This window comes from Microtus pennsylvanicus, chromosome 10 (assembly GCF_037038515.1).
Source record: "Microtus pennsylvanicus isolate mMicPen1 chromosome 10, mMicPen1.hap1, whole genome shotgun sequence".
Classification (NCBI taxonomy): domain Eukaryota; kingdom Metazoa; phylum Chordata; class Mammalia; order Rodentia; family Cricetidae; genus Microtus; species Microtus pennsylvanicus.
This window is the reverse complement of record NC_134588.1, coordinates 65,151,735-65,177,113: the sequence shown is the minus strand read 5'-3', so window position 1 is coordinate 65,177,113 and position 25,379 is coordinate 65,151,735. Positions and strand designations below refer to the sequence as shown.

At 44.2% G+C, this 25,379-nt stretch overlaps 1 protein-coding gene across 2 annotated transcripts in view; it reads left to right on the top strand.

The window, feature by feature from the left end:
* The first annotated feature begins 2,292 nt into the window (after positions 1–2,292).
* The window catches only part of Fhit (fragile histidine triad diadenosine triphosphatase), a 1,412,380-nt gene continuing 1,389,293 nt past the window's right edge, over positions 2,293–25,379 (top strand). The window contains exon 1 of one of the 2 annotated variants that reach the window (XM_075987481.1): positions 2,293–2,422. The gene's annotated coding sequence lies outside the window, so the exon portion shown is untranslated. The remainder of the gene's footprint in view (positions 2,423–25,379) is intronic. The other variant, XM_075987482.1, reaches the window with a different exon arrangement.

Genomic DNA, 25,379 nt, shown 5'->3' with positions numbered 1-25,379 from the left:
TTAAAAGTCTTGGATCTTGGAAGAAGGCAGACGGTGGTGGTACATGCCTTTAATCCCAGCACTTGGGAGGCAGAGGCAGGCAGAGCTCTGTGAGTTCGAGACCAGCCTGGTCTATAAGAGCTAGTTCCAGGACAGGCCTCAAAGCTACAGAGAAACCCTGTCTTGAACCCCCCACCCCCCCAATAAAAGAAGTCTTGGATCAAAAAACCAGATCCAAAGATCCAAGCTCCAAGACCATGTCTTGGTGTTCTTGTTGTTCTTTATATTGCTAAAGGTGACAGCTCACCCAGAAACCCAGAAACATTCAAAGCCAAATGTTTATATTCATATAGCTATGTTAATAAGCTGTTTGCCAATGCTATAACAATCAGTACACACAATGTCATATCTTAAATGTATTGATATTCATCTTTAAGTAGTACTGCAGACTGGTACTTCCTTGGGAGGGGTTTAAGTGTTATGGTTCCTGGCTTCCTATGGCCCAGGGATTTTATTCCACATTTAGTTTGGCATTCTGCTACACAGTAGACACGGGTGGTGACATCTCTCATGCTGATGAGCTAGAGCAGAGCTGGGACTGGGGAGCCAACTCTATGCTCATGAAAGCTAAAAAGAATTGTTATATTATAGGAAATAACCCTAAGCTGACAGAAGCCTGTGTGAGGAAGCCCAGAGAGAGTTTTAATCCCTATGTACAGGATTAGCTCTGCGTAATATTGACCCGCGTTCTTGCTGTTTTAACTGTTATTCTTTCCGTGTTTCACCGTCATTCCTAGTTTGCCTAGGGTCTCAGTGTTAATGGGTGTATTTGACGACCATCCTGTGTGGCATTCTCCCAAAGTAGTTTCCAAGGACATCAGTATTTCTTACCAGGATGCTTTACGCACACCTTGCTACTCTGCAAGTTCAAACTTCTGAAAGGGTGAGCGATCTGAGACTCGCACAACCTCCTGCTAGTCATGAAAGAACGGCAAGGGGAAGCGTGCTGTGCCACAGAAAACAGCGACATATCATTACTGCTCCTTGTTTAGAAACATTAAAGACTAGCAAATATCTTTCTTTTCTCATACTCAGATCTGGGAAAGAATGGAAGAAAGAGAAAGGGGCATTTCTCTTTCTTTCTTTTTTAAGATTTTTGAGACAGGGTTTCTCTGTAGCTTTGGAGAGCCTGTCCTGGAACTAGCTTTTGGAGACCAGGCTGGCCTCGAATTCACAGAGATCTGTCTGCCTCTGCCTCCCAAGTGCTGGGATTAAAGGTATGCACCACCACTGCCTGGTGGAAGGAGCATTTCTAAGAAGAAGGAAAGAAGATTATACTCCCTGCTAAGGAGCTGCATGATCATGTGGCAACCATATAGTCACTCCACAATTTGCAACTGCATTCATTGGGAAATTAAGTTGTTTCTCTCATCCATTATTAGACCCGGAATATGTTTAGGTTTAGAATCGGCTAAGTCAACGATTTCTCCGCCATTCATGCGGCATCTGGTAAAGAATACACTGAGGAAATGACTGAATAAAAATGAAAAAGAGCAGGCATAAAATGCCCGTGGTGATCAGAGATGAGTTGAATGGATATGAGCGAGAGATAGAAGGTCATATCTAGATATCACTCAATTATTCAAAACTTATTTACTATGTTTGACTCGTTGTTTCGCTCCCCTAGGTGTAAGAAATACGACAGCCAAATAAAAATCTACTTCTTCAAGTATCCTGGTGGAACAGTAAGACAATAAATGGTACCAATAAGTAACTTGCATTGTTCGCTGGTGAGAGCCTAGTTGAAAATATTGCAAGGGCAGAGGATTAAGACGGGGGAAAGGCACGGGAAGGTTGTGCTGTGATTTTGACAGGATGTCAGGGGAGGACAAAGGGAGCCGTATGATGATCAAGTAGGGCTTTGGGGGCCTCGGGAATGTGTTCTGGGAGAAATACAAAGGTCTTAAGGAAACAAGAAGGAGCCAAGGTGGGGGAAAGGAGACGGAGCACCGTTACATCAGCTCCGAAAGGAAAGAAAAGAAACGTACAGGGCAGGCTTTCATTTCAAGAGAAAATAATCATGTTTCTTTTTCTCATTTGGAAAAAGCCAAAGATTGTGTGATTTATGACAAAAATCTCCTTTCAAAAGGGAGTGTCACCTTAGACAATTTACTCCAGGACTTGGTGTCACTGCCCTTTGGCTTCCGATTGGCAGGTCGTAAGCTCGTGCTCCTCATCGATTGGTCCCCGCTCCTGTCTCCAGGCGGGAAGCCATATTGGATCCCGCCCCTGCCGCGGGGCGCTGTGGGGATTGTAGTCCGTCCCGTTTGGCCCAGCAGTCGAATCGTTCCCCCCCTCAGCTCCCCGGTCCACCCCAGTGGGCACCCACTCAGGCGGCGCTCCCGCCCTCTGCCTTTCATTCCAGCCGCCAAGATCTTGGAAGGTAGGGGCCCGGGAAGCGAGCCCAAGTGGAAGAGAACTGGGGCGCGGGCTGGGTTCCCACGCGCGTACCTCTGAGGCTGGCGGGGCGGGGCCAGGACAGCACCTGCAAGACCCTCGGGGTAAACTGAGGCACGGGGTCGCGCCAGCGGGTTCTTGAGGTGTAGTTGGCTAATAGTTTGTCAGTCCCGTAGACAAGTGTCAGTACCGTAGAAAAGTGTCAGGGACCTCTAACCCAAACAGGTCTGGGTTAAACAGATAACCTAGCTTTAGAGTCCCCAAAGGTCTGAACCGGTGCCAGGGCAGCAGCAGAGCCGGGCACACCGAGCACAAAGTTTCGGGAAAGAATTTGCCTTTGATAAGTGTGAAAGCAAAATAAAGAAACTCCCATCCGTTCCCTGTGGCGCGAGAAAGCGTCACTCGTCGGACCTTTAACACCTCCGTGCATTTTAATTTGGGTTTCACACGCGGGGACCTGGAAGCTGTAAACGTAGGTAGAAGGAAGGAGGCGGGTTTGCCTCTGCCCTGGGACTCTGGACCAGCCGCCCAGCGGTCCTCAGTCCTCACGTGGATAAAAATCAGCTCCCTGCTCTAGTGGCCCAGAGAAGCTGCCTAGAGCTGTAGTCGACCTTGAGGCCAGGCTTGAGAAAGTTTGTCATTGGAAAAGGGCTTATTTTCGGTCTTTCAGAATTGTGCTGAAAATACCCCGTGGTTGTTTCGGCATAACTAGGGCGAGGCATGGACTGCCAGGTGCAGCTCAGCTCAAACCTGTGCTTAAGCGGATTGCAACTGAAAGCTCCTTTTTTTTCTGGCTCCATTTTATGACCCAAGACCTGCCTCGTGGGCTGCGGAGGCTTCTGGGATTTGTAGTCCTGTCCCTTGTACCCTACTGGCCTGGCACTTCAGTGCCCAACGTGCCATTTGGCCTGGAGAGATGTCTTCTGGGAGTTGAAGTCTCACTCTCGGGATCCCCAAGAGGTAGTCCAGTCCCGTAGAACTACGACTCCCACATGCCCTCCCTTCTTGGCTGCCTTCTTTATCCATCTGCTTAATTAAGATGGGGCTAAAGGTAAAGGGTTAGAGAAGATACTCCCATCTCTTTTTCTACCCCTCTGATTGCATATGCTATGCAAAGTATTAGGCATGGAGTTTTTGTTAATGCATGTTTACATGGTCTTCAAATAATTCTGTGTCTCCCATAATAAAAAAGCTTGAGAAGATGGCCGAGATGGCTGTCATGGTTTCATAGCAGTAGCAAAATTGTGCTATAGATTCATTTATAATTTAAATTCCTTTAGAGCGATATGGTAGAATTTTTTTTTTAATAATAGAAGTTCTGGGTTTGTAGCGCCTTCTGTTTGCTGGTTTGTTTCTTTCTAGCAAAAGAACCTACCTCACAGAATGCATTCTGAGATTCTGGCCTGTTGGATTATAGAATACAAAACCTTTCAATTGCACAATGGCACTTCTGTAATTAGACACTAAATGCTAGTGTTGCAATTTGAGTTTTTTAATGTCCACTGCAAGGAGTTCAGAACAATCGCTGGCAGTAGAGGTTTCAAAAACTGTAGCTATATATGGCTTGAGTGCATCTTTGTTTCAGTGATGAGGAAGCTGGTCCCCGAGGCAGAGTTGTTTGCCTGGGGTCACGTTGTTGGTTTAAGACAGAGATGAAACTACTCCCCAGAATCTTACTTGCAAAAGCAATAAGCTAGAAGGCACAATAAATGTATAGCTATCTGGATAATGCCATCCTCCCGTGTTCCCAAGATTTGTTCTTTAGAGGCCCCAGACTAGGGCCAGTTGAAGTAAAGTCTTTTTTTCTCATGGCTAAAGTTGTCCAATTTCATCAATTCAACAAATCCCGAGAAACGTTTTAAACATATAAAGATGTGCTCATCTCTTCAGGTGCAAGGGCTGTTTAAATGACAGGTGCCCCGTGGGCAGAGCTGGACGTTCTCAGGAATCATCCCTGTCATTGTCATTCTGTAGAGAAGTGGGCCAGCAGTCTTCCTCTCACGCCTTGGGTCAAAGAGAGGGTTTCCTGAGGCTTCACAGGGCTGAATCGCCAGAGGCCTGCTGGCCTCCTCTTCATGTCCCTTCTCCACATCCCTCCTGCAAACATCTGGTGGCGTGTGTTAGGGACGTTTCCGTGTTCTCATCTTAACAAGCAGCTTCGGTGTGTTCCATTTCTATTAGTTTTGACTTGGTTGCCAGTGCTCCTTTGTTCCTCCGGAGAGGAGAGAACGAGTGTTTGGTGCTGTGTTTACTTTCACAGAGATCACAGACGCTCTGTATGAGGTACTAGAAATGTCCTAAGCTGTGTGTGTTTCCCAGAACTTTCGTTCGAGAAGACACACGGGCCCTTCAGTTATGTATTCACAGATATGTAAGCAAGCACCTCTCACCTTTTCCCGTGTGAGAGATGATTTCTGGATAATTAGAGAATGACATCACAGCCTTGAAAATCACTGACTCAACACTCAGAGCAACTTGCTATGCACAAAGCTCTTCCCAGCCATCTGCGTGGCCTCCAGCACCCTCCCCAGTGGTAGGCTGGTCATGCACCACCCCGCAGGGCTGACCACTAGAACACAGAGAGCAGGTCTGTGGATTTGCATTCATTAGCACCCCTGAGCTCTGCTCCCCAGGCATTTTTCAATCTCGCTTGTCTCTTCTAAGGTAGAAACGCAGCTTTGAAAGATTAGATGTAGGTTATGTTACTTTCAACGTGAATATGGCAGAGAGACATCTCAGCCTCCGAGGTCATCTTCCAAAGGGTTGTATGTGGGCATGTCCGTGTCTTTGACTTCTCAGATGAAACGGCATCCAGATTAAAGCAACATATCTCAGTCATGTGGCATCCTGGGATTTAAATCCCACCTCTTTCTCTGAGGCTTCTGTGAGGCTTGTGTCATCTCTGCATTTTTGCCTAATGGGGTGAAGATAAGAAGAGAGTTTCTAACTCTGAGCATCTTCCCAGGCTCCCAGGAGCCTGCAGTAAATAGATAAATAAGATGTCTTAGTTTGTCATTGTCTATGTAAACTTGATATGTGAAAGCAAAATAATTTTTTTATTTATCCTCTTAAAGGAGGAAGGGTGGGACATCATACGTAAAGTATAATATTTTTATCACTCTTGAAAACCCGTCTTGTCATTCCAGTGGTATTCTTACGGGCAGGGAGATGGTAAAGACTGAATGTGAGAATTTCCTGCTGAGAAGCCTGACCCATGGCTCCATGCAGATATTAAATTTAGACTGAGGAGCAGCTGGTTTGTGTCAGTGAGGCCTTTTGTCTACCTGTGAAAAGGAGGAAAACCCGTGCCAGGGTCCTCAGGGTTCAGCAGAGGCAACTGTCCTCCAGCTGGTGAGTAATTCCGGGACAGCAGCTGGTGGCTTGTTGCTAAAGTTGATGGTTCTGATAAAGACATCATTATCTATTACTCAGTGATAGAGAAGGAGGACCAGAAATGAGGATCACGGCCTAACGAAGAAGGACTAAGTGGACAAAGGAAAGATAGAGGTCTCTAGGGTCCTAAACACTGAACACAGGCAGAACGTGTGCTCCTGGGTCCCCTAGGCCCTCTGCTACGTACCAATTGTAGAGAGCTATGAATGTATACATAGGAAGGTAGCCATGGTGGTGAGTGGTGGAATATTCTAGAGGGAAGGAAGAAAGAAAGTGCCGGGATTTGGGGAGTGGAATGGAGGTCTGGGTACCCAAGCGTGATGTCCACTGACTACAGAAGCTGACTAGGTGAGGATGCACAGACCAACACAGACGGCTGTGCTGCTTCGTTTCTGTCTCCTGGACACAACCAGTGTGAGCCAGGGAGAGGAAACCTTAGCTGGGGACTTGCCTCCATCAGATTGGCCTGTGGTCAGTCTGTGGAGGCATTTTTTTTTGATTAACGATCGACGTGAGGGACCCAGCCCACTGTGGGCGGTACCAACCCTGGCCATGTGATCCTCTGTTATAAGGAAGAAAGCTGAACAAACCACAAGAAGCAGGCCAGTAAGCATAATCCCCCTAAGGACTCTGCCTCAGTTCCTGCCCTCCCATGAAGGACTGGAAGCCTTAAGAAAAAAATCAACGCTTTCCTCTCTGTGTTGTTCATCACTGCAATAGAAAGAAAACAAGGACAATAATGTTCTACACCGTCCAGCCTCTGCGAGAGTCTTGAAATTTATTCCAAGGGAATTTGGAAAATCACCTACCAGTCTCAAGTGAGGAATGAAATGTTTGCATAGTTTTAAAAGTATAGATCCAATGGGTAAGGAAAATCAGTGTCAGGCAGTAATTAATGTAGAAAAAAAATATCTACAAATGTGCTTGCTGCTTCCTTCTGACAATTTCATATATGATGTACTTTTGGTCATTTTTACCCCCATTACAATCTTCCTCCCAATAAGTCCTTCTCCTACTTTGTGTGTGTGTGTGTGTGTGTGTGTGTGTGTGTGTGTGTGTGTGAGAGAGAGAGAGAGAGAGAGAGAGAGAGAGAGAGAGAGAGAGTTATTGTGTTTAATTATGGCTAGTTGCATGCGTGTGAATGAGGGGTATTTATTAGAGCATTGGCAGTTTATCTGTGGCTTTACCATAGAGGAGAATGACACCTCACCCCATAGCAAACGTTAATTTCCGAAAGTTGTCCAAGGAGAGGTGAGGTCTTATGAACCCCTCACGTATGTCAGTCATGTGGAGGTAATCCCATGAGTTCATTAGTGTAACAGCCATGTTTTATCAAGCTGACATCTTCCTGTGTAGCACTCATTCTTCCCATAACCCCCTCTGCTGCGATGTTCCTTGAGCCTTGAAGGGCTGATACACATAGATCTGTGGTTTTTTGGACACTGGCGTGTGCCTATGCCTTTCGATTTGGTTGATAAGCACAGACCAGAAGACTAGTCTGTCTAATAGGCTCTTGCTACTGCTTCATGACCTGTACTCCACAGAGAAAGGATTCAGGCAGTTCTTAGGTGGTTTGGGAGAGCTGGGATGAGAGTAGGTGAGAGGAGGGACCCCGTCTCAGTCACTGTTCTATTGCTGTGACAAAGCACTATGAGCAAGGCAGCTTGTGAAAGAAAGCATTCAATTGAGCTTAGAGTTTCGTAGGCCTAGGGTCCACAATAGCTGAGCAAAGGCAGCAGGCCCAGCTCAGAGCTCACATCTAGGTCTGCAGTCAAGAGGCAGAGAAAGAAGACTGGGATTGGAAACCTCAAAGCCCACTCCCAGGGACACATCTCCTCCAACAAGCCACGCCTCCTAATCCTTCCCAGGATCACCAACTGGGGACTGAGTATTCCAGCATAGGTTCTTGTGGAGGTCATTCTTATTTACCTCAACAAAGACCAAAAGAACAAAGGGCTTTGGTTTTTAATCTTGGTCCCACCCTCTGGGTGACTCAGGGTAAAGTATTACAGTTTCTCTAGCACACACCTTTAATCCCAGCACTCGGGAGGCAGAGGCAGGCGGATCTCTGTGAGTTCGAGGCCAGCCTGGACTACAAGAACTAGTTCCAGGACAGGAACCAAAAGCTACGGAGAAACCCTGTCTCGAATATCAAAATAAATAAATAAATAAATAAATAAATAAATAAATAAATAAATAAATAAGAAAAAGAAAAGAAAATGTTTAACTAGTAGCTTTCTTCAGTATATGGTAATTTTTCATTTTGTTTTTTATTATTCACAGTAATAAAAAAACATAAGCTGCCAGGCAGATGTATTTAATCCCAGCACACTCAAGAGGCAGAGGTAAGCAGATTGCTGTGAGTTCGAGGCCAGCCTGGTCTACAAGAGCTAGTTGCAAGACTGCTATATCTGTTACATATTACACAGAGAAACCCTGTCTCAAAAAAAAAAACTAAACCAAACAAACAAACAAAACCAACCAATCAACCAAACGAACAAACAAAACAAAATAAAACAAAAGCCCCATAAGCCAAGCACTGGTAGTCTCAGTCCTCAGCAGGTAGAGGCAGGAGGATCATGAATTCAAAGCCAGCCTGGGTCATATAGTGACTTGTAAGTTTACCAAGTAAGACACTAAAAAAGAGTCAATTAACCAAAAATAAATAAATAAAATCACAGCTTGGTGCATTTTGTTTCATGCTTCCTTGCTTATCATAAACTGAACATTGGGTGGAATATTATCTTTAACCTTATTGTTTTAGCTCCCCTGGCACATACCATGTCTAGAGGTTCCCCAACCATTTGTATCGATTTAAATATTATTGGTGCAGCAGAATTGAAATATCTTTCCTTTGTTCATCCTGGACTCATGGCCAAGGGAGTCCCCCTACCTCCCCACTCCCCGAACAAAAGACTGGTGAAAAACTTTCAAAAGTTACAAATTTGTACACTGTAAGTTTTACGATACATGGGTCCTTATGAAGTAACGATGAGTTGAAGACCATAATCCTGTGTATTTTTATGCCAGGGTTGATGAAGTAGATTGAGTCATAATAAAAACAGTGTGATATGATGTCAGTACCCCGAAGGAAATGGAGGGCCTGTTAGATTGGATTCTTTACCATGACCCCTTTCTTTAGATATGGATGTGTCCTTCCTCCAGGTAGAGGGAGGTTATTTCTCATGAGCGTTTTATGACCTGTTTCATGGGAAGGTTGAAAATCCTTCCTAGATTTTATAACCTGCTTCAGGAGAGAAGGAGGAAAGTTGACAATAAAACCTTGTTTCTGATATTTGTGCATCCCACCGAGGGCAGAGAGGGATTTCAGACCACAGTGGAGCCTCTTCGGATTCAATGAGAAAACCCAAGGTCCTCAACATACCATGTTCAAGTCAAAGCTCCGTTATTAAGAAGGGACTTTGAGGCATTGAAATGGAAATCTCCCCCTTTCTACAATATTAATTTGTTTGGATTGCTTTCCAATATGTGGTTTTCAGGGCTGTCTAGCTACCTTAGAGTCCCCCATACCCACCCGGGACTGGCTGTTCTCATGCAGATGGATCCAGTCAGATTGGCAAAGGAGGCAGGGTTGGCATTTTCTTTTGGAAGTTTCTCAAGTGATTCCAATGTCATAGTTATGGAGCAGGATATGCAGAAAGTAGCATTTGAAGCCTTGGGGGGTGACAGGCATGAGATGTCTCATCCAAAGCACTCCTGGAATTAATGAGTAAGTACAGGTGGTGGTACCCTGGGCCATGTCCTCATTTCACGCTCTGCGATGCCTCCCTCCCCGCCCCTCTTTGTGTCTCTAGCCTTGCTTATCCCAGTCCTGATTCTCCTCATGGGGACTTTCAGGTTGGGGTTCTCTTCCTGGTATTTAGTTTGCTTCATTCTAAATAACTGGCAACAAGAAACAACCAACTCATTGCAACTATGTTTAGAAGAACTTTTCAGAAGCGGTGGGAAGGTTGTACAGAGGTCTACAGGGCCATTCAGGGAAGGTACCAGCCGCTCTTACTAGCCACATTCTTTGTTTCTAGTACAGTTGTCCAAAATGCATGGCTTCCTCAGAGCCGCCTCTCTGAAAGTCTGGTTCCTTTTCTTAAATAATTACTCCCGTTTTCCATTGGCAGATTAATTAAGATAATTTGATTAGATACCTTTTATTTTCTGAATTATCTATATGAAGAGGAAGAAAACTTCTACCCTCTTAGGTCTTGCTTCTAGGGCCCTAAAAATTAGGCGCACCAAGGGGAGATGGCAAAGGGGGAGCTTTTTATTAGGTATGCATGTGGAAGACTTTAGAGAAGAGGAGGTAGGCTGGGGCTTGCATGCCCTGTGCAGATAGAACAGAGGGAGAGGTGCTTTAGGAGGAGAGGTGGGTGGCAGGGTGCGTTAGGAGGAGGTGCCTACAGAAATGGATGGGAAATGAAGGCTTGCTGTGCACCTAGTCATGCTCTGTTTGGTTGGGAGAGGGGCACATCTTTACAAACACGTCTCTGTCGCAAAGAGAATGTACGTCCTGCTTTCAGCTAGCTGGGGAGGTGTTGAAAGAGCCCTCCCTCCCTGGGCGGCTGATTAACTACCATCGCACAGGTAGCCACTCTTCTAAGGTGGTGTGTATGGAGCAGACAGGTTCTGATCACTGCCAGAACTCTCTTTTTAAAAGCCTTTTTCCCCATAGAAAATGCACAAACTTATGTTTGAATATTTATATTTAAAACCTTTTCAAGCGGCTCGGAGCATTCCTGGCCTGAATGTATATTAGCCAACAGCACGTTATTCTGCAGCATTTCTGGAGTGTCTACTCAGTGGGAGGCTATTTCACAAAGTGGTAGCTTTGTTTTCCTGCTATGTTGACACCATAGAGAGGAAGAGAAAATGCGGGAAGAAGAAGATGGTTGCCATTGGGCTTAGCAGTTAAAACATTGCGTACTGAAGAGTCATGACATTTTTAGAGTCATGGCCTGTGTTTCCTTTTAATAATGAATTAAGTATGACTAAGAGAACATCGAGGCAGTGCTACGAAAGTTCACAGAAGGTACGGTTGACTATTCTGGAAAGTAAAGATAGGTAAGGTCTTTTGTGTGTTTGTTAGCAATCCCCCCTCCTCCCTCTTTCAGGTTTGCCTATTTCTATTAGCAATCAGAATTCTATTAAAATTCAATGTATTTTGCAGTTTCTCAGACTCACAGTTACTGGAGTTAAAAACCATCATAGATAATGTTGAGGTGTCAGTACTCCCTATGAGGTTTAATGCATGCGTATTTTAGTTAGAGGAGATTACAGCCTGTAGTCATTTAATCAGTGAAGTTTGTGGTATGTGGTAAGAACAGAATTTTCATTTTCTGCAAGGCTTGAAGTCTCTTTCCCATGTCTTTCAGTTTGGAAAAAAAATCCACCAAAATAAAACAACAATAAAACTTTGGCTTTGTCCTCAGATTCTGCATTACCCAAAGGATATTTCCCGCCTTGTATCAGGAGCTGTGTAAGCCATGGCAGCAGGATTTTATAGACAGAAGCAAAGCCCTTGGGACAGGTAGAGGGAAGAGATGGGACCTGCTGAAATAAAGGCTATGTCAACCCTGGAGCACCGGCAGTTCCAGTTCACCTTCCCAGGGATGAGCCCACAGCGAGGTGGTGGGGGGGGAGGACACAGAGGACAGAAGGGTGAAGGAGACAAAAGAATGGATATGAATAGCAGTGGTAGGGAGACTGAGCAGAGCAGGAAGGAACGTGCTTCTCCCCTTCCGTATCATACGAAAGAGGAGGTCTCCTCTCACTGAGCTGGGCTTGCTCTCTGGATGGTCTGATTTAACGCGTAGACACCAGCATGTTTAATCACGTGGAGGCGTGGTAGAGAAATGAGTGGTTATCATCTAGGAGAGTGGAAGCTAAGGTGCGCCTCTGGTTTGGATGTGACAGATTTTTCCCAAAGGCCCCTGTGCTACGGGACTGGTTGCCAACTAATGAGCTTCAGGGAAGGGAGGGTCTTGAGGGCTCTGACCTAATCAATGGTCTTATCTTTTGATAGACTCTTTGTTTGGTAATGTTACTAGGAAGTACTGGGAAATTTAGGAGGTGGGGCCTAGCTGGAGGGGCAGGACACCAGAGGTGTGCCTTTTAAGGAAGGGCCTATCTGGCCTTGCTCCCTCTCTCTGTCTTTGCTTGCTGGTCGCTGCCATGCGACCAGCCTCCTCTGCCCACACACCCATGTGAGTGTTCTTCTGCCTCACCAGAGGCGTAGAACTGCTGAGCCAAGTGCTCTACTAAGTCTTCAAAACTTAGTGAGGCAAATTACCAATTTCCATTTTTAAAATAGTGTCTCTCAGGTGTTAGTAACAGCGTCTAAAATCTGACTGCCAGAGAGAGATACCAAGCCCTTCTGAATCACATAGGATCTAGGTCATCTAAGTTGTATCCCACACGCAAACTGTTGCTTAGAAAGCAGTCCACATAGGTTAAAATATGAAAAAAAATATGGCAACTATGATCAGGCTAACTTCAACTTCTAACCATATTATAAGACGTACCAAATATAACATATTTTAAGGTTTTCAGATTTTACCATCAAATTTAGAGTCTCAGTTTTTATTAGCTGAAATATATCTACTTGAGCATAATATCCAAATAATTAATATAGATTGAAGGTGTTCCAGCTTGGGTAATGAGCCTACCACTTAGAGCTCTTCCCGTCCCCAGAGTCAGGCATGCTGGGATGGGCCAGGCAAGGGACATATTCCCAGCTCTGAGACGAGAGGTTGGCTCAAAAGAAGTAGGGAAGGACTGCTTGTGTGCACAGCTTTTGTGTCTGAATACAGAGGTGGTCTGATTACATGGAGATGGGGATACTTTGAGCAGAGGGTTAATGATACGGGAGGCATAAGACCAGCAGGTGACTACTGCACCTTAACATCCTAGATGCAAAGTTCTTCTGGCTTAGGGGGGTAAAAGAAAGGTCAGGCAGCTTTATTAGCCAATGCCCACAGATAAATCTGCAGCTGAGGCCCCCTCTTGGCTCTGTGGAGCAGGGATAAAGCTTCCTCCAAGCTTAGGCTCCCTTTGGCCTCCTGAACTTCCAGGAGGCAGGAGGCCAAGGTTTCCCTGGCCGAGAGGAATTGGCTGGGCTTGGCTTCCTAGTGCAGATGGAACAGCTGGGCCCAACTCCTGTGGGTCAAGGGCTGGCTGGAGCCAAATGCATGGGTCCCAGGGAGGCCAGAAGCATCTGCGTTTTCAGCAAACTCCATGGTTTTGCTCATGATGAAGTCCGTGGTCCTCACTTGAAATAACAAAGTTTTAGTCTTTATGACTTGTATGAGTTTATCATTCTGTTTTAATGGTATGAGGAAGAATTGTTTATAATTCACAAATCTAATGTATCTGGCTATCTATTAATCTCTCTCTGTATGTGTGTATGTATATGTATACACACACACACACACACACACACACACACACATATATATATATATATATATATATATATATATATATTTGAGGACTATTGAGCAAGTTGTTTCAATTTGTAGGTATTCTCAATAAGATGGATGGAATGGTATACTCTTTATTAGTAGGTCTAAATTTGGTGGTAATTGTGGTCCAAACCTAAGATGTCTCCACAGCCTTATGTTTTGAATGCCTGTTTATTAGTTGGTTGCACTAGTTTGGGAAGGTGTAGAGCCTTCAGGAAGAAGGATATTGCCGGTAGGAATCTTGCCCCTGGTTATGGCATCATTCTTTGCTTCCTGCCTGCTGGGATGTAAATGGCCTTCAGCATACACTTTGCCCCTGTGGCCTGAGATGTTCTGCTAAGTCTTCCCTATCATAATCCTCTGAAAACATAGTCCGGAGTGAGTCTTCCTCCCTTATGTTGCTTGCCAGGTCTTTTCTTAGTGATGCAAAAATAGCTAATAAAACATTAATTTTTACAACATCATTTGTATAGTAAGCACCTGATACATGTAATTATTAAAATATCTTACACGTTTACTCTTTTGAGCTCAAGTATTGAGATACATTAAACCTAAACATAGACCTTAGTAATCACCAGCTGCACTAGTCTGAACTGGTTACTTGGCTCAGGCTCCATTTCCCCATCCTTAAAATGTAGATTTTAATGGAATCTCCTTAAGAATGTTGGGTAACTTCTGTGTGTGAGATACTGTGCTAGGTATGGATAGAATGGTCAGATAGAGAGTTGTGGCTGAACCGGGAAATAAGCACTCAGAAAATGTGATTAAAAGACCTCAAGTCCAAGAAGGGCAGGTGCACAGTACTGTGATGAAAGGGGGCTTGGGTATCCCCTTTAGATAAATTGCCTGGGGATATTGAGCAGAGACTCACATAAAGGGTGCAATGGAGCCAACCATATGATCAGCTTGTAGAATGGTGTTCTTAGCAGGAGGAACAGCTTTATTGGTTGTTAAGGTAGAAAGAACTTGCCATGCTTGAAGGTGACATCTGTGGTTAGTAGAGACTGTCAGGGTTGACTAGATAGACTAGATAAGGTTGCTCATAAGCCCAGGCTTTCTAGGGCCTGAGAAGGAAGCATCGAGTTTGGGTAATGTTACCTGGACTTCAGTGCTGAAGCTGGAACTTGATTCTTGATGTCTGGGTCTTCTTCATTGTCCACATCTTCTCCATCTAGCATCTTCTCCTAGACTCCTTCTCCTTCCTTGTTGCTAGGACATCAGTTTTGTTCCTAGTGATGATGTATACTGCCTCCCATCTCCACAGGCTGCTCTTTTGTGAACACACTATTGAACGTTAAGCTCCATATGTACAACCAGGGCGCTTTCACTTCCTCCACCTGCCTCTGCTTAGTGTCTGCTCCACCTGTTTCTGCTCCTGATGGGGTAGCACATGTATGTCCCTCCTGTTTGGTTTCTCTTCCGTATGGCCACAACAATCATGAAAAGAGCCTTGTGGGAGGGATGCAGTCGAAGGGGAAACGCAGGGTGAAGGGAAGAGCTCAGGATCTTCTGACCGAAGAACAAAAGATGTTGTTTTCATCATGGCTCCAAGACACACTGGGAAAAGAGCTTCACAGCTCCCACGTCCTTATTTGAACATTTGGAAAACTACTTCTAAGGTGGATGAGTGACTAAGTGGTGTCATGGACGGAATCAGCAGCATCATATTGACCTCACTCTCTTCTGAGCTAGATCCTTGTATTTTACTTACTGAGCTTCTACACTAGACTTAAACGAACAAACAGCAACAAAACAAACAAGCAAACAAAAAAAAAAAACCCAAGCAAGCAAGAAACCAACCAACCAACCAACCCAAAACAAACAAACAAACACTCCCAAACACACAAGCAAAAACCAGCCTTTATTTTACCTATGCCTTAACGAAAACCTCTATCTGCTCCAGAATGCAAGTGCTATAGATGTCAAAAGTAGTGCCTATTCTCCCGTGACCATCTCCTCACCGCTGGTCCCTAAACTTCAGTTTCTTGTTGAACTTTACATCGCCCCAGTTTATGTCTGCGCTGTCCGTCTGTGTTGCTGTGAATTATTTCTCTGGTCAATCGATTTTTACCTGCATGGTGCATAGGGGTAAGGAATCGTTCCTGCTATTTCTCTGAACTTGCACAGCCCCGCTCCCTTCCCGTGTCAGGGGTCAGAACTGGCTTATGATATGAGTACTGTCTGTCTCTGCTCTCTAGCTCCTTGAGGGTAACCACTGCCACCCTGTTTATCCTCTGTCTCCATGCATAGACAAATGCATGATTTATGCCTCGCTCTTACCATCAAGATCTGAAAGTCAGGGTTGTTGATCCTGGCAGATGGATTATTTATGCTGAGCAGAGAACAGGAATTTTCACAATGCTGGCCTGACGATGTGGGACTCTTAAGACATGTCTCTGTCACCATGCTCTAAAGATTGACTTCTGACTTTGTTTCTCATTTACTGTGCTGTTTTGAGCAAAGTATTCAACCTCTCTGAGCTGTGCAATAGTTTTGTAAAGTGAGATGATAAGACCACTAAGCTTAGCTGTCGTGAGTACCGAAGGGATGGATGTAAGGGGAACCATAGGAAGTGCCTGACACAGCACTCAGCAAATTCTGCCTGATATAGAATGCGGATTATTCAACCTGTCTGCCTAGAGTTGCTGGTTAATAGTTACTCGCCTGTCAGTCTTCACATTGAAAATCATAGGTCAGCTGGGCTCCTAGCGCAGTGTTAGTTGGTAAAATTTCACACTCACTTTATTGTCCAATAAATAAAGAGACCATCAGTGCTGGGCATTTAGAATTTACTGAAAATGTCAATGAACACCACCTAGGATTCAGCATAAAAAACAAATGCTGGTTGATGCAAGAGACAGGAATATAAATCAGAATAAACACATCTGCAGGACTGTAATATTTAAATGCCTGCTCATAAACACTTAAGATTCTCATTAGTCCAGCACCAGAAAAATGATAAATATTAATATTTGTCATCAAAGCGAAAGCTTAGAAATCAAAGCAGAGTAAACAACTGTTATCTTTCAAGGATTACATAATGCTGGATGCATTTTTAATTCAGCTCTCTCAGACCGCTATTAAAAAAAATTCTCTATGATGCAAGCTATTTTTATCGACTACCTAAGTAAGAAAGATGTGCATTCCATTTAAAAACTCAGGTGTTATGCTGATTCAAACAATGTCTGCAGGAGCTGGGGATACTGTGTCTGTCTAAGAAAGAGACCCTAGAACCGAGCCAACCTTGATCTTGGATCTATGGTAGGAGAAGGACACTGGAGCTGGGATCCAGATGGATCACCCAAGGTCTTGGTGCTGCTTGTCTTGGCTGCAGATTCTCTGCACTCTGGCCAGCTCTGAAGGCACCTGGAAACATATTTTACAGTCTCAGGGCACAGGGAGCACACACTGCAGCCCCCACTGGGCCTGTGGCCACAAACTCACCACGGGCGAGCATTTCTCGGCCACCAAAGAGCAGAGGCCATTGGGAGGCCTTGGGGTCCAGCTCTGGCTCTCACTGGGCACGTATGTCTTCCCTTTGTTGGACCTCACTTTCCGTTATAGTGAAGCCAGGGTTTGGAACAGATCATCCTGAAATCCCGTCACTCTCCAACATGCAGGCACATAGGTAGAGAAGTTCTGGGCTTAAATGAACTCTTTCCTCATGGTGTGCAGAAGGGTAAGACAGCTGACTTTGGGCTAGGTAGATCTGGGTCTTTGGTACCCCACGTGAGCCCTTAGCTGCGTTACCACACGAGGAGAGAACGAGGGTGTTGTAGACAAGGGAAAATGTTTCTGGGAAGTGTTGTAGCATCAAGTGCTGTATTGGGCAGAGCATAGGATTTATTGATAATACAGTGATGTTGTAATTGCTGTTATTGTATGAGAAAACATTAATATAGATTGTTATATGTCGTGTATGCGATATGTTGTTGCAGACGACTTTTGTATTTTGATAGCACTTTTGTGTCTCTTCATACATCAATTTCCTCATCTGAAAATGATCATAGTAGGACACACCACCTCGCTGGTTAGTCTGAGGATTACATAAGAAAACATATGAAACCGCATAGGGTGCTTCCTGGATTGCAGCAGGCACCAAATATGTGTTAGCAATTATTTGGAGGATTATTTTATTACTAATCAAAATACTTTAAATATGAAAGAACTGGAAAAAACAAGACATATGGTCCAAGATACTTCTCCTAAAGCTCTTATTTATTTTGTGTTCTGTGGAATAAGTGTGTCATACAGCACTGGGGAATCAAGACCCAATGTTAATTCTTTTTTTTTTTTTTATGGTTTTTCGAGACAGGGTTTCTCTGTGGTTTTGGAGCCTGTCCTGGAACTAGCTCTTGTAGACCAGGCTGGTCTCGAACTCACAGAGATCCGCCTACCTCTGCCTCCCGAGTGCTGGGATTAAAGGTGTGCGCCACCACCGCCCGGCTCCAATATTAATTCTTAAGCACAATGTCGAGGCCTCTATACAGTCTAAAGTTCCCAGATGTCTCCACATAAGCATAGACAATGAATTAGGGCCCCTTCCTTTGACCAGATTACCGTGTGCCAGGCATGAACACAAGACCTTTGTATGTTGTCTCATGTTGTCCTTGTAGTGACTCTGAGTCAGAGGTGCTGGTTATGACTTCACAGGAGAGACAAGGAAAGCCCCCGAGAAATTGAGTACATGCCCAGGATGTCCAGCTGGCCAGTGCTGAGCCTCCAGGCCATGTGAATAGGGAGCTTGATCTCTCCCGGCAGATGCCATCAGAAGGGTGACCTGCCTGCTAGCTGCTCTCTCTGTCTGATGAAGTCTGATGGGGAGGGACGGGCCTAGAGACGGACTTGTTCTTCCTCGGAGACACAGCATGTCAACATTCATTCTCATTGCTTTCAAGATCGTTCAGTTTCAAACAAGAGGGCGAACTTCAACGTAGAACAGACTTATTTAAGGAAATGTCAATGTTTTTCTCAAATTGGCAACATCAAAACGGTATTTATGGAATTAAAGAAACATACTGCATTTATGTAATGCTGATTCCCTAGTAAACATCGAATTTCTGTGTCATTCTTTGTAGCCTAGCTTGCAGCTGTTGGCATCAGTCTATTTTTAAAACACAAAAATAAATTGTTTCTTGCTAACTCCATTAAGTCTATGGGCACACATTAGACAAAGTTGGCGTCTATGAGGCCAACATTTTGGTCAGAAGGCACAGAATATTCTATAATACTTTGCTGTTAAACTGACTTGCTAACTAACTCATTTTTCTTAACGCATAAGAAAGTAGACTTATTTTCGATGTTTTTAACTGCAGAAATGCTCTCTAAATAAGATGGCATTGGTGTTTTGCCTTTATCTGGCATCGCTGATGCTTTCAGTTAGCGCCTTTCCTTCTTTGAAACCGCTCAGCTATACTTGTTTCTTCTTCATGCTTCACATGTAGACGGGTCACCTTTCACTCATCAGTGAACTGGGTGATTGACACTTCCTTATTGTTTCCAAAGTACATCTTTGTTCGAACACAACATTATTTTTTAACCTTTCCAAATTATTAAGCTTTTAGGTTTCCTCCATCTTTTTTTTCTTTTCGTTCTTTCTGGTACATACTAATGAAGACTGTTTGCATGTAAATATTATCATCCATGGTCCTTTTCTTAGGATGCATTCCTAGAAATGGAGATTCTGGGCCACATTGTAAGTTTCAGAATTATGTGCCCCCTTTTCCTGCAGGTAGGCCTCATTTATAGACTTAGAATCCTTTTAACAGTGTTTTTCCCTGAGCCCTGGTTTGTTGGAACTTCAGAAGAGAGCTGTAAAGCCTGAGGGTGGTAGGACAATTAGCCACATCACTCTCCAGGCTCTGCTGGTTGATCAAAATAAACATGCTGGATTGGTTGTTCAGCCTAAAGAAATCATATATTATTTAATATGTTAATCTGCTACCATGGTTTATTTATTAATAGTGGATTAGTGAATATTGCTAGTTAAAAATGTTACCATAATATATATATATATATATATATATATATATATATATATATATATGATGTATTAAGTGTGGCAGAATGCCTACAGCTGCAAGCAACAGAAAACCTAGTTTAGATCGGCTGAAACAAACATAAGGAAAAATCTAGAAACAGGTATCTGCTCGGCCAGCCAGAGACGCGAGGGAGTGTCTGCAGTGCTCTCTTGCCCCTTTCTGGTGGTCTTGGGATAGCTTGCAGCTATATGCAGGGAGCGAGGAAGAGGTGACAGAAGAGAGGGTCGAGTGTCACATGCCCTCTGTTCCGGGAGTTGGTAGTCTGTGGTGGAACAGAAAGGAACACATTTCTCTCCATTTATCTCTCACCGCAGCGGTGACACGCTCACTGTAGGAATGATCTCACCTGTGGTCCTGCCACTCGGAGGGAATCCCTGTTCTGGTTCTGATGTCTGTCTTTCTGGTTTCGTTAGACATGTGCATATGCAGAGAAACTAAGATTATCCGTGTGCTGCCTTGGAAGTAGTCTTTGTGATGGGCATCCAGGTCCATGCTTGGACCCGGTGCTGGAGATGCCCGGTGCTGGAGATGCCCAGTGCTGGAGATGCCCGGTGCTGGAGATGCCCAGTTCTGGAGATGCCCGGTGCTGGAGATGCCCGGTGCTGGAGATACCCGTCACCGCAGGCCTTGGAGGATGTGCTGCTTTGCACTCCCACCGTCTGCCAGTTGTGGTAGCCTTCTTTTAATTCTTAATTCTTAGTGAGATTAAGGAGGATAGCATTCTGGTGTTTGTGCATGCGTGCGTGCTTGCATGCGTGTGTGTGTGTGTGTGTGTGTGTGTAACCTATTTATTAACTCAAACATTAAAAAGAGTCTTTCACCTGAAGTCTCTTTTCTGTTGCTCTTCCTACAACCTAGCCTCTGGTCTCTTCTCTCGGGGAGGCACTAAGAAAAATAGCTTCCTTTGATATCTTCTCAGTGTTTTCTAAGCACACACTGGGAAAAGAATAGACATTATTTCCCTTCCTTCCTTGTACAGAGAGCAATGAGCAATACACATGGTTCTGTGCGTTGCGTTATTTGACGTGACTGCTGTATAATGTTCCATTATGTGACCATTCCATAGTTTTATTTTTCTGTTCTCCTGTCTAGCCTTATTTGAAACTCGTGTCTTTCCAGCCAGACTGGGCCCAAGTGAACCATAGTATTCTGGCCCTGCGGCTGTTCCACTAAGAGGCACTGGCAGCTGTGTCTTCATTTCCTATCCTGCTGCCTGGGCTCCTGCACACTTCCACATCTAACAACACCCAGTGTGTGGTTGGCAATGTCTGAGGAATTCTGGAACTCCTAAGGAGAGAAAAATCTCCAGGTGGGTTTATGCTCTTACATTAGTAGGCACTCTCATATTCTAGTCTGGGTCGTGAGCCAAGCCCTTTTTCTCCTCCCAGGAGCCATAGAAATGAAGCAGGACAGGAAGTTGTAGGCTCGAGGCCTTCTGAGGAAGTTCGTCTCACAGAGTGTAGTAAGTCGCCTGTTTTGACATCTGTTCCGTCTTGTATCTCTAAAGACGAACTTAAACCTTGGATTTCCTTCTTGCTCCTTGTGAGAGTTTGAATGTATTTAGGAGGTATGGCTTTGTTGGCGTGGATATGGGCTTGTTGGGGGAAGTGTGTCCCTGTGCGGTGGGCTTTGAGGTTTCCTATGCCCATGATACCACCCATGTTTCAGTCACCTACAAGATGTAGGGCTGTCACTTCCAGTACCATGTCTGCTTGGATGCTGCCATGCTCCCCATCAATACGACAATGGACTGAACCTCTGAAGCCATAAGCGAGCCACCTCATTTAAATGTTCTCCATATAAGAGTTGCCATGGTCATGGTGTCTCTTCATAGCAATAGAAACCTTAACTAAGACAGTCACCCAAAGGGCACCCCACAACCTTGTTCCAAAGTATGGTCTTCCATTATTCAGAAATATGCCAGATGAAGGGTGAAGAGATAAGGACATGTCCCTAAATGGGTATCCGGTTGGGCATTTCCCCACCCATGTAGTGCCCCTTAGGTGGTTCTGCATGTCTAGTACCCAGTACTACTTCCTTTGTGAGTGTGAGCCCTCCCCCCCAGATCCTCCTCTGTGACCCACTCTGAATTCTCTCCCTTTGCTCCTCTTTACAACGTGCAGATGGCATCTGTTCCCCTTTTCTCAGTCTAGAGCAGAAGGGCTAGGTTGGCCAGTGGACTTCGCTCTCTAGTAGAGGACCCGGCACATAAGAAATGCTTAGGAAATATTTGCCCAACTAATTAACGGCGGTTAAAAATACTGCATATAAAAAGCACTCTCTGGCACTTATTTAAATCTGATCAGTAAACATAGCTAAGAACTTTCAGATTATTTTTTTTAAATGACATTCCTTTCAGACGACAGGTTCCCATGCGTGTGTAAGACCGGGATAGAAAGAATTCTGGGCACACGTCAACCAGTTTCTTCTAATTAGAACAGTTTCAGAGCTGTAGTTTACCATCCATACCCAGGATGGTAATGTGGATGGAAGCTACTCATTTCATTGGGAACTTTCTAGTCTTCTGTGGAGGTCTGGTCCTATCTGCTTTTTCTGGGGAGCATCTTTGAATCCTGTAAGGATGGTTCTTTATCATGAACACTTCTTTGATGGCCAGTCTGCACACTTCTGAATTCCTCAGAAATGGAAAACGCTAATGCCAGAGTGGAACTTTGGTGGTTATTCTGTTGTTGTAGGAACTGTGACATGGGATTGAAAGGGATTTTGGTTGGGCCCAGCACAGACAAAAGACATGATGTGTGTTTTATGTATGTATCTACGTGTCAGCGGGCTCCAGCGCCTCCATTCACCTGGCTTCAGGCTTTGACTCCAGAGCTGGCTTCCGAGTCTGTGCTCACACAGCTGTCTGTGGAGCAGCTTAGGAACATCCAAGTTCTTTTCAATTCAGTGTGCTCAGGATCTGGCTCTGTCCCTGCATTGTGTCTCACAGGGCCTTGCTGAGAGAAAGCCCCCACTCAGACAGAAAGGCTGGATGACCCACTGAGTAGATAAAGACACTTTTCATGTCTCCCTTGGTTTACTCCAGGCAGAATATCCAGGTCCCTCATGTGAGGTCCAAAAAGCCACTCCCTCCCCTTTGTGTGGTCCTGCTGCTGATTTTTTTTCTCTTTTGAGAAGTTTGGCTTCTGTTTTTCCTAAACTATGCCCTCCGAATGGAGCTCCAGGGAGGACAGCAGGAAGAGGTGAGGCGGAACAAGCGTGCCATCTTATTCAATGTTTCGATAAAGTCATATCGAAACTGGGTTTCATAAAGAAACCCAGTTCTAGAGATGTAGTTGGGGCGAATATTTCCAAGCAAGCTTGGACGAAGAGCAGAAAATGGTGACAGTATGGCAGGGTAAAGCGACTTGGGGTTGAGGGAATTTACTGGCAAGAAAAGTGGCGTGGATTAGTGTGATTCTGTTTGTCCCAAACCACCTCCCTTTCCAGCCTCTGGCCCGGGGTACTACTTCCTTGTATCGAAGACAAACCTGCTGATTTTTAAAGTCCCTTTCCCTGTGTTAAAGCTGCGTATTGGGGTGGGATCCTTTGATCCTCATGGCACCTTGTGTTTCTACACAGCAGCTGGAAAGTCTTCATTTGAAAGCACCTGCTGAAGCCATTTCTGGTAGTTAATAACTACGGACTGTACTGGGAGTTATGGTGGTCAGACGCTTAAAAGAAATCTCACACTAGCTCAGAAATAAGAAATAGGCATTTATTAAGGGGTAAACTCACAAATCAGAATTCTCCGCTTGACCGGTTGAATCACGCGACCCAAAGGAGCAGCCGTCTGGGCACGAGCAAGGGAACAAGAGAGAAGGGGTGCATGCTCAGCTCCCCACCTCCGTAAATAGTAAGAGAGGCCACGCCCCAGTAGGTGAGCTAATACAAGCTGTAATACTTCCTACAGCACCTCCCCTTTTTCTTTAAATAAGAGAGTTCTAAGCCTAATACAAAATCATATACAATAAGAACAAATATCCTATTCTAACTAGATTAAGTCCTGTATAATAAATAACTTGGCCAAGTAGGAAAGTAACTACATTTATATAGTCTTCAACCCCATTCAAGATCTAAGAAGTGAAACAATATTACTTGGGTAAACAGGAAGTACAGTCAAGCTACTTCCAAAATGTGCAACAAATGACAGAGACAACTGGCTACCTGGGCAATCACCCAAAGTCTCATTTGCAGTGTTGAAGCAACCAACTTTGGCTCAGGCCTAACTTAACTGACATACCATTTTCAAAGGCAAGAAACATTGTATCAACATATTAGAATCTACTTGTCCAGAAACAATAAAATACCAATCTATTATCCCATCATCCAATTTTCCCTCTTTTTTTTTTTTTTTCGAAATAGGCATTTATTAAGGGGTAAACTCACAAATCAGAATTCTCTGCTTGACCGGTTGAATCATGCAACCCAAAGGAGCAGCTGACCGGGCACAGAGCAAGGGGAACGAGAGAGAAGGGGTGCATGCACACTCAGCACCCCCCCCCCCGTAAATAGTAAGAGAGGCCATGCCCCAACAGGCAGGCTAATACAAGCTGTAATACTTACAACAACGGACATTAAATAAAAACCTCTCCTATGTTAGCTCAACTCAGACATTGAAATTTTAGGTCCAGACTCAACCCTTGGTTATGCTAATACAATTATTTTAAATTGATTTTGGATTATGAGAACGGGTTTTGACTTAGGAAAGAAAATAATCCAAACGGCACACTCTGGGGTTTAGCAGAAAGGGCAGGCACACTCATGAATATGTTTGGTTTCCCTCTCCATTCCGGTTTGTAGATCCCGTGAAAGACGTGGATTATAATCTAAAACAGCGTTCTGCAAGAGAAAGTCAGAATGTTCAAAACCAAATATGAAACCAAAGAACATTTTCCTTCGTCATTTCTACCTGTCGTGGCACGTAGAGGGTTGCAGTCATTTTGTTCATTTACTTACTTAACTTCAAGATTTTAATTAATGCTTAAGATTTTATGTTTAATAGGGTACCATGTGATGCTTTGATATAAATATACATTACATAACACTTGAAATTCTAGCACAGTCTCTATTTTTTGGTGAATTATATTTACCACTGCCTGTGTTAATTTTCATGGACTTGTACTCTGAACACATTTTCTGCTCTTGGTATTCTATGTGCTGCGACTTTCTCTGCTGTCAAAACATGTTTTTAAAAATAACCTGTGGATTTTAATCTGTGCAGTCAAGATAAATTAGATTTTTTAAAAATAAAACCTACCTAACCTATATAGATCAATGAGGAATTATGTTTGTGATTAGCTTTTGATTTTATGTGACAGGACAGGACAGAGTTATACTGACATCTAAATTGTTTAATTAATTTTTTAGGCTAGTTTTAACAACAGGAAATGATAACTCCCCCGGTGATGGACCACACGGTTTCATTTACTGGCTTGTTTCCTACCTCGTTTTCCTGACTTTATCTCATTGGATTTTTGAAAGGAAACATTCTAAGGGGAAAGTCGCCTTCTCTTCATTTTTTACCTGGCCTCGGCTCGAATGTCCCTCTGACCCACATGACTTATTTGGCTTTTAGCTTCTTACGCTCTTTTGGGTCCTGTACTTCAAGATATTACATCACATGTTATTTTACATCAATCTCAGGTATACGTCAATGCTTGTCCTTTTCCTTTGCTTGTGAGCTAAGCTAAGGCAGAGGCTGTGTCTGTCTTCAACATTCTTTTCCTGGTTGCCTGTCTGGCTGCTTCTGGAATCACTGGCTGGAGGCCAGAAAGCCTGCTCAGGGGTGCATGGGAGCGGCGTTTGAGCAGTGTTTTCATTTGTATTGGTGGGGACTCTTTTCTATTCTTTCTTTCTCTCCGAGTGTGTTTTAAGCATCACCACATCAAATCACTGAAGTAGAAAGACTGACTGACGTTCTGTTTTCCAGTGACCATGCATTTGACCCACTTCTCTAGTAATGTCATCATGATTGTACCTCATGGCTGTAGGTTCTCGGGGGATGACAGGCGGAACTGGTTGCTTCAGCACG